This window comes from Solanum verrucosum, unplaced genomic scaffold, assembly GCF_900185275.1.
Source record: "Solanum verrucosum unplaced genomic scaffold, falcon-dt-bn FXZP01000062.1, whole genome shotgun sequence".
NCBI lineage: Eukaryota > Viridiplantae > Streptophyta > Magnoliopsida > Solanales > Solanaceae > Solanum > Solanum verrucosum.
This window is the reverse complement of record NW_026020477.1, coordinates 7,497,262-7,509,407: the sequence shown is the minus strand read 5'-3', so window position 1 is coordinate 7,509,407 and position 12,146 is coordinate 7,497,262. Positions and strand designations below refer to the sequence as shown.

At 33.5% G+C, this 12,146-nt stretch overlaps 2 protein-coding genes across 2 annotated transcripts in view; both read right to left on the bottom strand.

The window, feature by feature from the left end:
- Window positions 1-2,196, bottom strand: part of LOC125809192 (uncharacterized) — a 511,850-nt gene extending 509,654 nt beyond the window's left edge. The window contains exon 1 of the mRNA XM_049488851.1: window positions 2,191-2,196. The gene's annotated coding sequence lies outside the window, so the exon portion shown is untranslated. The remainder of the gene's footprint in view (window positions 1-2,190) is intronic.
- The window catches only part of LOC125809198 (gamma-glutamylcyclotransferase 2-3), a 1,073,903-nt gene that overhangs the window by 75,466 nt on the left and 986,291 nt on the right, over window positions 1-12,146 (bottom strand). The window lies entirely within an intron of this gene.

Sequence of the window (12,146 nt, the reverse complement as noted above, 5' to 3'; positions counted from 1 at the left end):
CAATAATAGTTAGCCAAACAATAAAATCTTTTTGGTTAGAACCTAGATGAATCCCCAGTGAAGTCGCCATTCTGTTACGACTTGATCTCGAAAACTAAGGTTTCGAAACCAATTTCGCAATTTTGGCAATTTGTACATGTTTTGGAAAAATTACAATTTGGAAGTCGCCACTTAATCTTTTAGGAAAAATCAAGAAAACCATTTTAAAAGGAATTTTTTTAAATAAAAACCAAATTAGGCTTAAGGGTTCAAATAATTCTCTAAGAAACGGTTTAGGCATCTTAGAGAATCCGCTAACACACGGTTGACCGACAGATTTAAAAGTTTGGCTAATTTTGTAAAAAAAAACAATGAATTATTTATAAAAAGTCTTGTTTGAAACATAGATAAAAAAAAATAAAAATCTTTTGACGCTTGTTAAAATTTCAAAAAAATAATCCTAACTTGAAACGTTTATCCATAGTCAAGTTTTGAACCATACGATTAATTCTAATTCACCAACATGGATCAAGGGATTTTGTTTAACAACTATGAAAGAATATCGAAAATCCTTAAGTTATTCATACAAAGTCTAAGTTATTTTAAAAGAGAACTAATTTATTTTAAGAAATTTAACAATTTTATCCTATTCAAAATTTTGAACTAAATAGTTAATTCAAACTTATAAACATAGATTCAAAGCTTTTCAATAATTATGAAAGAACATGAGAGGTTCTTAAGTCATTCTATAAGCTTAAATTACCTAACTTAAAATGAGTTTTGGGGATTTGAAAATTTTAAAGCAAACATATAACATAATATGAAATAAAAAAAATCCCTCCAACGATTCATCTAGATTAAGGAAAAAAGGTTAAAGAAAGTTAGCATCAATGATAATAATAAGAAAATATAAACAAGACATTTTCGACCCATATTAAGTCCCTTTTGGGGCTGAATTGCCGATCTGCTGCTTGCTTAGTTACTGCCGGTGTTACGGTATAAATTGGACTTGTTAAAGTCCAAGAAATCTCAATTTTTAGCCCCTCGGGGGACTGCTGCTACTGCTTCGGTTAAATGGGACTGTTTTAAGTCAAAATTTTCCAAATTTTTAGCTTTTGGGAGTGCTGTAACTGCTATTGAGCTGCTGCCAGTGATTTGAGGTTTAGCTCGATGATATTAACTTCCCCTTCAATTAGTTTAAAGGAGAGTCGACTCGGAGAGAAAAATGCAAGAGGAGGAGTCCAATTGGACTCAAACGAGAGAGTTCATGCCAAGAAAAGAGGGAAAAGATTAACAACAACATTAGGATGATATCAACTTAAGCTTAAAACTCTTAATGACATGTTTATCTCTTCTGAAATTTTATTAAACAATCAACTATAATTATCTATCACTGTTTAGGAAAGCAAACTGACATTAATATGAATTCAATTCAAAACAACAGAGACTTCTATATTTAAACATATTGAAAAAACCTATCAATCAGTAACTCGGGAAAAAAAGGTAAACAAAACTAAATTTTGGAGTTTTCTGACTGAAATTTCAGTCAAAACAATCCAAAGGATCTCTAAAGCAACGCTTAAAATTTTAAGAATTCTTGAAATCAAACTAACACCAGTTCATGATTCACTCATCAAAATAAAAGATTTCTATGATAAATGCAATAGCTACTTAAACAGGGTACTCAAACTCAAATACAAAGCAAGCTCGACTTCATTGAGAGCGATTACAACTTTATAAATCAGTCCTACTATGAACTAGTAAGAGAATTTGAATCAGATAAAGGTCAATAAGGAGGCAAGAACATGCTAATAATCTTCATGATTATGAGAATTAACTTGAAGAGTGTAATAGAGACATTAATCCTTGCTTAAAGCATATGGACAAATGGAGTAATCCAAACTAATTTAACGATAAGAAATATTGCCGAGCCATGATCAATACAGGAGAGAATCAACAACTAATCCTAACACATAAATAGACTCAAGCCTATTTAACATTCATCATTTGGACATAAGCGTCTTAAGTTCATACCACCAACAAGGTTTCACCTTAAAACAACAAATCAACGATTACCTAACTTAGATGAGAAGAAAATCAAACTAAAATTCGCAATACGAAGCTGGAGCGTAAATGGATATATAAAGAGAACTTAAGCAGCCCACGAGTTCAAGAGATTCAAGCTTGCAAATGTAATAGTTCAAGAATAAGATTAGTTTTAAGCTAAATAAATACACATTTTTTTGAACCCAAAAACTAAAATAGGATACACTGAGGAACCATCATTTTTTTTTCTTTCGAAAAAGTGACAGTTACTGAAACGTACTCGAAACCATACCAAAACATGTTGTTAGCAAATTTAAGCTTGACCAAATATCAACTATAAAGAAACATGAGCAAGGGTACAGTATAATGCCAAAGAAGAAAATATTAGAAAATAAATGAATATGTTAGGCACAGTAGTTTTTAACAGAGAAATCAAACTAATAAGCTTAACATCTTAGATGCATAAACACAAAATTGGATACTTATCATTAAAGGAAAAAATGTAAGGATTAGAACCAAGGTGAACGTTAATCTTCACGGCCAATTCAGACGAGCAATACGAATAGAACACCAAAGAAGTTAGGAAGATTTACGACTATAACAATAAAACAGTAAGCACATGAGAAACATTATTAGCTATTCAAATATCAAACCAAAGTCTAAACAAAGCCAAGAACACATAAAGAGTAGACAAGCCGGGAATTAAACACAAACAAAGCTAAGAAAGAATTTACCTGGTTCTGGGCAGCGAACTGGAATGACGAGTGGTGAACAACGAGCATCCACCACCAAAGGAGCTTTTCTGGAAAGCTTGGATGAAGACTTCAAGGATAGAACCTTATGAAAAAAAAATTAAACCTTCAAGCTTTGGACTATCTAAATCGATTTCTTTGTAAACCTTATATCTCTGTATATCAGTGAAGAACGACCCCTATTCAGTGAAATAACATGGGTATTTATAAGGAAAAAGTAGAGTTCGAAATTTGGGAAAAGGGTCGAGAAGCTGGATAAGAACAACGCCCATGAATTTGAAAATTCCCTCTCAAATTCTCTCCAAGGACGAAAGAATATACCGAATTGATCCTCATTTCAAACGGATTGGAATGAGGTGGAGGGTCTCGATCGATTGAGCGTCTTTGAGATGTTATGTGCCTCAATCATATGCCACAAGGACAAAAATGCGTGCTGCTTTTACTGGAATCACGGCTGGAACAGTAATATCGGAGAGGGACGTTGAGGAACAAGACAAGAAAAGGCAGCGTACTGCCTGTTGCCGCTGCTTTCCGTCCGTCTCCGTGAGATTTCCGTGTGCTGCTGTTTGCCTTCGTTGTTTGGAATAGTTGTTGAACTCTTTGTTGAACAAAAGAAATGGGCCGGGGTAAGTTTAAGGGGGATGGGCTGCTGGGTCACTGTAGTGAAGTAATGGGCTGCTGTAATTAGAAAATTGGAATATTGTTTAGAAATAGCATTGGACCGATTTAAAGGGAAATTGGATCGGTTGATGAATTTGGTGGGTATTGTATGCTATATTGATGGGTCTGGGTATTTGTTAGGAATTATTGTATTAGGCTGAAACGGAGGATTGGATTTGGCCCAAAAATCAATATTTAGGATGAGATAAAGAAATGACAAAATTGTAGTTAAGCCATAACCCAATGAGTTTAATTGGTGAGGCCGATTGAATAAGACGAATTAATATTAATTAATTAACGACCTTCTTAATTTTAACGAAATAAATATGATTAACTTGATTGTAAACTAATGATTCAAAATTATAACCATAATTTAAACTAAATTAATTTAACAAAATTCTTACCAAAATTAAAATCTTTTGAGATGACTTTCAAATGTTTATAAAGTATTCTTAATTATATACGCAATTATATAAAATCTATTTACAACTTAAAATGCTATAAAAATGGCTAAAATAACTTTTAATTTTTAAAAAAAAAATAAATTTATCATTTCAAATCGTTTGAAATTAAAGAAACTCAAAAGTTAATTTCTATCATGGAAGGTCAAAATTGGATGTCAACAGTGTTTGGAGGGTAAGGGTGTCCCAATTGTATATAAGGGTGCTAAATGACATATAGGTGGGTAAAGACTTGGGTGATAAATTACATATAAGTGGGCAAAGACTTGGACTAGAACAATGGGATGAGACTCGGAGCACTTTTCAGTTGAGATGGGTTACATCATGGATTAATTCTTAGCATGTTCCTATTTTCCTTGGTGATGGATGAGTTGATGTGATCTATTCAGGAGAAGGTTTCATGTGGTATATTTTTGGTGGATGACATTGTACTGATTGAGAGACACTAGACAAAGTTAATGCTAGGTTAAAGGTTTGGAGACACACTATGGAGTCCAAAAGATTTATATTGAGCAGGACAAAAATAGAATATTTGGAGTAAATATTCAATGTTGTGTTAGATGAAGCGGAAGTGGAAGTAAGACTTGCCACACAGAATAGTCTCAAGAGAATTTTTTTAAAGTATATTTGGTCTGTAGTCCAAGATAGTGGGAATATCAACGATGATGTCACACATCGCATTAGGGCGGCATGGATAAAATGAAGGCTTGCCTCTGGAGTTTTGTGTGATAATTAGAATTTGTCACCTAAACTAAAGTAAGTTATATAGAGTGGTGGTTAGTCTGTCCTTATTGTATGTGTGGAGTGCTAGCCGGTCAAGAACTCACATATCAACACTACTAGAAATTTGACCTAATGCAACACTTATTCGGCAACAATTTTACAACCGTGGCAATAGAGTATGTGTTGCCACAATTATGACCGTTGCCATATATCCTTAGAACTAATAGAGTAATTCTTAATATAAACCATGGCATCATCTATATAATCGCCGCTATAGATTATCTATGGCCACATACTTATTAACCGTGGAAAAATAACACCTGTGGCAACGGTTTGTTTAAGTGAAAAGTAAAAATAAATTGCCCAACCCGGAAATTTGATGTGTAATAAATTATTTCCCTCCATTTATTTCATTGACCCACATTTTTTTTTATTTTAGTGAAAAAAATACATTCTAAATACCCATTTCATTTCTCCAATAAACCAAAATCAAAGCGATGGGTGCGTGGTCTTCTTCTCCAATAATCAAAATTAAAGCCCTAAAATTTCAGAACTTCGGTGACTCCTTCATCTTCGACAACAAATTTTGAGCTCCGGTGAAGAAATCAGTTTCAGTGATAAGCTACAGTGGTCTTCTTCTCCAGTGTGAAGTGTTCATCTTTAGTGGTCTTCTTCTCCAAAAGTAGTCTTCTTCAAAATTAAGCTTCTGCAAATAAAGGTATACTGTTTTTAAGGTGATTTCTAAGTCCTCATCGTCTCTATTTGGTTATACATGTACTATTTTCCAAAATCAGAAATTCCATTTAAGGGCTTCTAAAAAATCTTAAAGAATAACAAATGGGTTTGTTGAAATGTATGTTATTTGTTCTGATTTAGGTTTGTTTGACATAATCCATTTGTAGTTTAGAGTTTGTAACTCAAATTTTGTGAAGATTCGATAACTCTGTGAAAAATCATTGTGAAGTTGGGTTTCGTTTTTATGGAACAACTAATGTTTTGTAGTTGATTTTGTCCTAGGGCTTTGAGTATTTTGATTTGCATTATTAGTTTGGTCTATTTATGTGAAGTAAAAGTTTTCATTGGTCTAAAGTTTGAAGTATTTTGATTTACTTATCAGTATGAATGTTGCCAAAGTATACTTATATAGCTACTGTCATAGATGATACGTTTAAGTTGAACAAAATATGTTTTAAACTGATGTGGAATATGTATAAAACAATTGGTGAAAACTTCATTTTATTGGATTTTGGATGTTGAAACCTATTGCTCATGTTTTCTCTTTTAATTTTTTATATTATCTACGTAATGACTGTTCTAGTATGTTTATTTATGTGTTGGAAAAATTTCATGTTCCTAAGCTTCCATGTTCTGGAAAACCACAATGTATGCATCTGTTTCATCACTTTATGACCATTGTGATTTCTCTAGTTTTATGGCTGATAAGAAGTACGTTTTCGACATCTCTATCCTCCAAGGTATAGAAACTTCACATTCCCTTTAAGTGGAGCATTTTATTTTTGTTGCCGAAACTTTGCTAACAACTTGTTCTAAATAGGCCAAGCATAATATAACTCTTTGTCCATGCAGCATAATAGTGTTCCAAATCATTTCTCCTTTCCTCAACCTAGTGAGTTCACCTAATATTATCGTAGTTGTTGTGAATGAATATGTAGTAGATGCATTGAAGATGTAGTGTCCCATGTTATATCAATTATACTCTTGCTCATTAGCTCTAGGATCTGTACTACCCTGGGATACTTTCATATGTACTGCTATTTGGTTAATAGTTTAAAGTGATCTAAAATGTTCTCATCAGGACATTTCTTGAAACCAAGTTCTAAAATTGACAGGAGCAACATTACACTCAACAGAATAATGAATTACAGGAAATCATGCCCTTGCATAAATTTTTTCAACCTTCAACAGAATAACAAATTACAGGAAATGTGAACAACATTTATTGATTGCTAAACTGCCAAAACAAAAGATAATTACCTCATCTTCGCTAGATAGATTCAACTTCTTCATCAAGTATTTTGGATGAACAAAGCTGGAATATTACCATCGCTGCAGTAGAATGTAAAATATATGAATACAATTATACAATCATGAGCTATACCTTTCAGTGAAAAGCAAAAAAGGTGCATAGATGCTTCTCAAATTCTCAAGCTAAAGGCAACTTAAATCAAATGCTAAATTTGTCCTCACAGCACACTTTATGCAATCATGTTGTTTTTTTTGTTTAGAATTAATCTAAATGTACTCAGACTTAAAGCATAACCAACTTGAAGGTCAGCTCAAGTGATCTTGAAAAGAAACAAAGTAGTCACCATAATCTGTCATTTTTTCTGTGTAGTAAGGCAGTACCTGCAATGTACTATAGAATAAATTGAGGAATTAAACTATCAAGTAAAATATAGGTTATGTAACTAAATTGCACTACCTAATGACCTATATTAGATCATTTACAATCATGATTTGTACTCATGAATTGTTTTCTTGAATGTTTTGCTCATGTAACATAGGATATCCAATGGATGTTGGAGATAAAAGTTGGATGGATCTCCGAAGATCCATCGATGAGTATATTCATGGAGTTAATGATTTCCTAGATAAGGCATTTGAATGAGCTTCCCAAGGAGATGAAATATTATGTCCTTGTAAGAAATGCTTTAATCGTTATTGACATTGTCGAAATGTGGTAGCGGATCACTTAATTTGTCATGGGTTTGTTCATGGATACACCAAATGGGTTTTCCATGGAGAAGGATTTTCCTCAAGAAATACGCCACATCCAACCAATGATGATGAAACTTTCGGCACACAAGACGGTATTGATAAACTACTTCAAGATACTTTTAGAAATGTAGCAGATGACCTGAGGCATGAAGGAGTAAGAGAGGGACTATTTGAAGATGCAAAAAGATTCTTTAAATTAGTGGAAGAGGGGAAAAAAGAGTTGTATTCGGGGTGTAAGAACTTTTCTAAATTGAATTTCACCATTCGGTTATACTTGTTTAAACGCATTCACAAGTTGAGTAATGTAGCCTTTTCAGATTTGTTAGACTTGATAAAAGAGGCATTTCCCTTTGCTCAGATACCCGAGTCTTTCTACAAGGCAAAAAAAGTGATAAAAGATTTGGGTCTTCATTATGAAAAAATTCATGCATGTACTAACGATTGCATGTTATTCTGGAATGACACTGCAAAGTTAGACAAGAGCTCAGTGTGTGGATCTTCTAAATGGAAGAATGTTCGTGATGACTTGACTAATAAGGTCACTAAAATTCCAGCAAAGGTTTTAAGGTACTTTCCTTTAAAGCCTAGGCTTCAGAGGATATTTATGTGTTCTGAAACATCTGTACCTATGAGATGGCATGATATTGAACGACCCAAAGATGGAAATTTAAGACATCCTGCTGTTGGGGAAGCTTGGAAGGATTTTGATTCCTTGCACCCTAACTTTGCTAGTGATGCTCGTTATGTTAGATTGGGTCTTTCAAGCGATTGTTTTAATCCATTCCGAACTATGAGCATTTCCCATAGCACATGACCAGTTATGTTGATGAATTATAACTTATCACCATGGATTTGTATGAAGTCGGAGTATATAATGTTGTCAATGATTATTCCAGGTCCATCGTCTCCTGAAAATGATATAGATGTATACTTACAACCACTGATTGCAGAGTTGAAGTAACTATGGGAAGTGGGAGTGGAAACATATGATGTTGTAACTAATCAAACATTTATGATGCGTGCAGCTTTATTGTGGACTATTAGTGATTTTCCAGCATTGGCAATGCCTTCCGGATGGAGTACCAAGGGGAAATGGGCATGCCCCACTTGTAATCATAATACTTGTTCCCAATATCTCAAACATAGTCGTAAGATGTGTTATTTGGGTCATCGAGCATTTTTACCTCATGATCATCCATATACAAGAGATAAAAAATCCTTTAATGGTAAAGAAGAGCATAAAGTTTCACCTACTCCCTTATCAGGCGTACAAGTTCTTGAAGAACTTCGTGAATTCAATAATGTTTTTGGAAAGAGCCAAAAGAAAAGAAAACGAAAGAATGATGCTCCATGGAAAAAAATTCCATATTTTTTGAGTTGTCGTATTGGGCAACCAACAAATTGAGGCACAATCTTGATGTGATGCACATAAAAAAGAATATTTGTGACACTTTTGCTTGGGACTTTATTGGATATACTTGGAAAGTCCAAAGATCATATAAATTCTCGCTATAACTTACATAAGATGGGGATACGCAAAGAGCTTCAACCAGTAAAAGATTATGATACTGGAAATATTCATTTGGCTAAAGCTTGTTTCTCTATGAAACCAGAGGAGAAAAGGGTATTTTGCACTGTTTTAAAAGATGCCAAATTATCAAAAGGATTTGCCTCTAAATATGAAGTCGTGTGCAAATTGAAGATATGAAAGTATCAGGATACAAAAGCCATGATTCTCATTTCATATTACATTACTTGCTTCAGGTTGCTGTCAGAAAAGTGTTGCCCAAGAATGTGTCTTTGGTCTTGATTAGGTTGAGAAATTATTTTAGAGCCATATGTAGTAAGGTTATAAGAAGAAGAGATCTTGAGAAGATGAATGCTGAAATCATAGATATAGAATGTGAGCTTGAAAAGATTTTTCCTCCATCATTTTTTGATATAATGACACATTTGCCTATTCAATTAGTGGATGAAATTAAGCTTGGAGGCCCGACTCATTTGCGTTGGATGTATTCTACTGAAAGAACTATGTGTGACTTCAAGGGGCTTGTTCGTAATCAAAAAAATCCAGAAGGGGCAATAGTAGAGGGTTTTTCAGCTATAGAGTGTTTGACCTTTATTTTGAGATACCTACCTGATATGGTGAAGACAACATTTAGTAGGTATCAAACCGAGGATGATGAGGACAATCAAACAGATGAAGGAGATGCTTCACCTTTATTTCCTAAGACAGGTCATCCAATCGGAAGGATGAATAAAAGGAAAGGCAAAACTTTTAACATGGATCATCATGAGTGGTTTGAAGCTCATTGATATGCTTTGTTCAATACTGGAGATGAAAAAGTAGAGACATTCATAAAGTAAGATAAAATAGTCATTTGTTTTTAAAAATCATTTATATGTTATGATAATGTGTTTAAATTCCATTAATAAATATACATCGTTTAAATTGCATATCATGCTTGCAGGGAACATAAGAATTTAATTGATAATCGTACCAGAGAAATGCATGGGTAAAAGCACAGATCCATAGTAAATAATTCAGTGATTGGCTTAGGGATAAAGTTAAAAATATTGAAGTGTCCAATCACTTAAAATGGCTAGCTAAAGGGACTAATTTTGTGGCTAAAAGATATATTGGATATTTTATTAATGGATATAGATTTCATACAAAGACACGGGATGACCCTTGCAAGACTCAAAATAGTGGAGTGACTTTGTCAGCAACAACAAATAGTTTTGCTAGTGCTAGGGACCAAAATCCTATCGATGGAATGGTTATCTATTATGAAATTATTCAGGATATCATTGAGATTGATTATTGGGGTTGCTTTAGTGTTGTACTTTTTAGATGTGATTGGTTTCATAATGAAGTTGATAAATATGGATTGACTCAGATATACTTCAATAAAAAATGCAGCACAAATGATCCTTTTGTACTAGCATCACAAGTGCATCAAGTTTTTTATGTGGAAGACCCAATTGAGAAAAATGTATATTATGCAAGAAATAAAGTCTCAGTGGATTTGTATGATTTGGAGGAAGAGAATTGTCCGAATATTGAAGAAACATTTTGGAGAGAAACTAACGATGACATTGGTTCATCAGAAAAAGTGCTCGATGTAGAAGTTAGATGGTCGAGAGAAGATCTCCCTGTTGATATCATTGATCTGCCTTCCCTTGCACAACATTCAGAAAATGTAACTATGGAAATATCAGAAGAGGAGGATGACTTTGATGATACCGATTGGGATTGGATGGAGGTTGATGATTGACAAAGGATCTTCCGAACTTGTTCAAATACATTCTCTTCTTAACGTTTTTGTAGTGAGTAATAAATACCTTTTTGAGTTGCATCATGTAAAGTATAAATGTTGATTGGACTCTATTTGGATTTCTGCCTATTTGCTACTGCTAGTTGTTTGATTTTTGTTTTTTCTGGAATATTTTCTTGCTAATGTTGTTACATACTATAGATATATTAGTAATTAAGATTATTTGTTTATTGCTTTGTTATACTTCTATTTGCATCTTCTGTCATTTCTCTAAAATCCCATTGAGTAGCAAGCTCTCGAAAGTTAGATTTCAAACTAGTTAAGATATAAATTAGTTAATCAACTTCAACTTGAATCCATTGCTTGTTATTCATCTTCCCCGAGCTGGAATTTTCCTTGTTGAATGGTTGAAAAGTGATCTCTTGACCAGTAATTTTTTTCAAATAAGAAACAAGAGGAGAATTATTCTTGATAATATGCTTCAGCTACTCATCCTATTGTTGTTTGTTCTTCTCACTTTCATTGTTTTTGTTCTTCACATTTGAAAATTCTGCACTAAGAGGCTTCTTCTGTCTTATTTTTACACAGATTTGGATAGTCATGAGTCAACAAGAGTCTTCAAAAAGAAACAAAAGAGCGAAAAATAAGACATATGCTAAACCTAGATCATTATCATTCTTGGCAAATAAAAAACGATGGTTATTGACAACAAATGAAATTGTTCAAGCTATAGAGTCAGAGAATGGACAACTGCTTAAATTGATTGAACAATAACCAGTAGCACCACAATCTGAAGCTAATGGACAATCTGTAAAGGAGCAGCCTCTTGAGCAACAACCTATAGAGGATCAAGTGCAAATGAACTATGTTACTTCTCCAACTGGTGAACAACCTGAAGAACAAGGTAACATATAAACTTAGAAACTTACTAAATTCATCTATGAATTCTAATTTCTTATATTTTCTTATAGCTGAAGGTGTTTCCAGTAAAAACAAAAGAGGTCAAACGCAAATGCATAATGTACATGCACGAAAAGAGCGTAAACTGATCTTATTGAATAGGCTAAATCAACCGATTGGTCCTACTGAAGACGTTGTGACAGAGTTAAGTAGCTTCCTAGGTACATTGGCAAGAAATGCTACTCTTTGCCCATTTGATATATTTGATTGGAGGAGCATGGATACTAAAAAGGATTTATGAGATTATACTAAGGTTTGGAGTTTCCAATTTTTAATTTCTTGTAAAATTATTTTACTTCAATTGGCGAACTAAATGACACCAAATTGTAGGAGAAATACATTATTTCTGAAGCTGCAAAAGATTGGGCTTTGGTAACAATTCGAGAGGCTTGGAGAAGGCATAGACGTGACTTAAAGATAAATTATTACGATCCATATGACAATGATGAAATTCGAATGGCAAAAAAGCCTGGTTATATTCTAGAATGTCAGTATAGAGAGCTCCTTAAATATTGGAAGTCTGAGAAATTCAAGGTAAAATGTAGTTC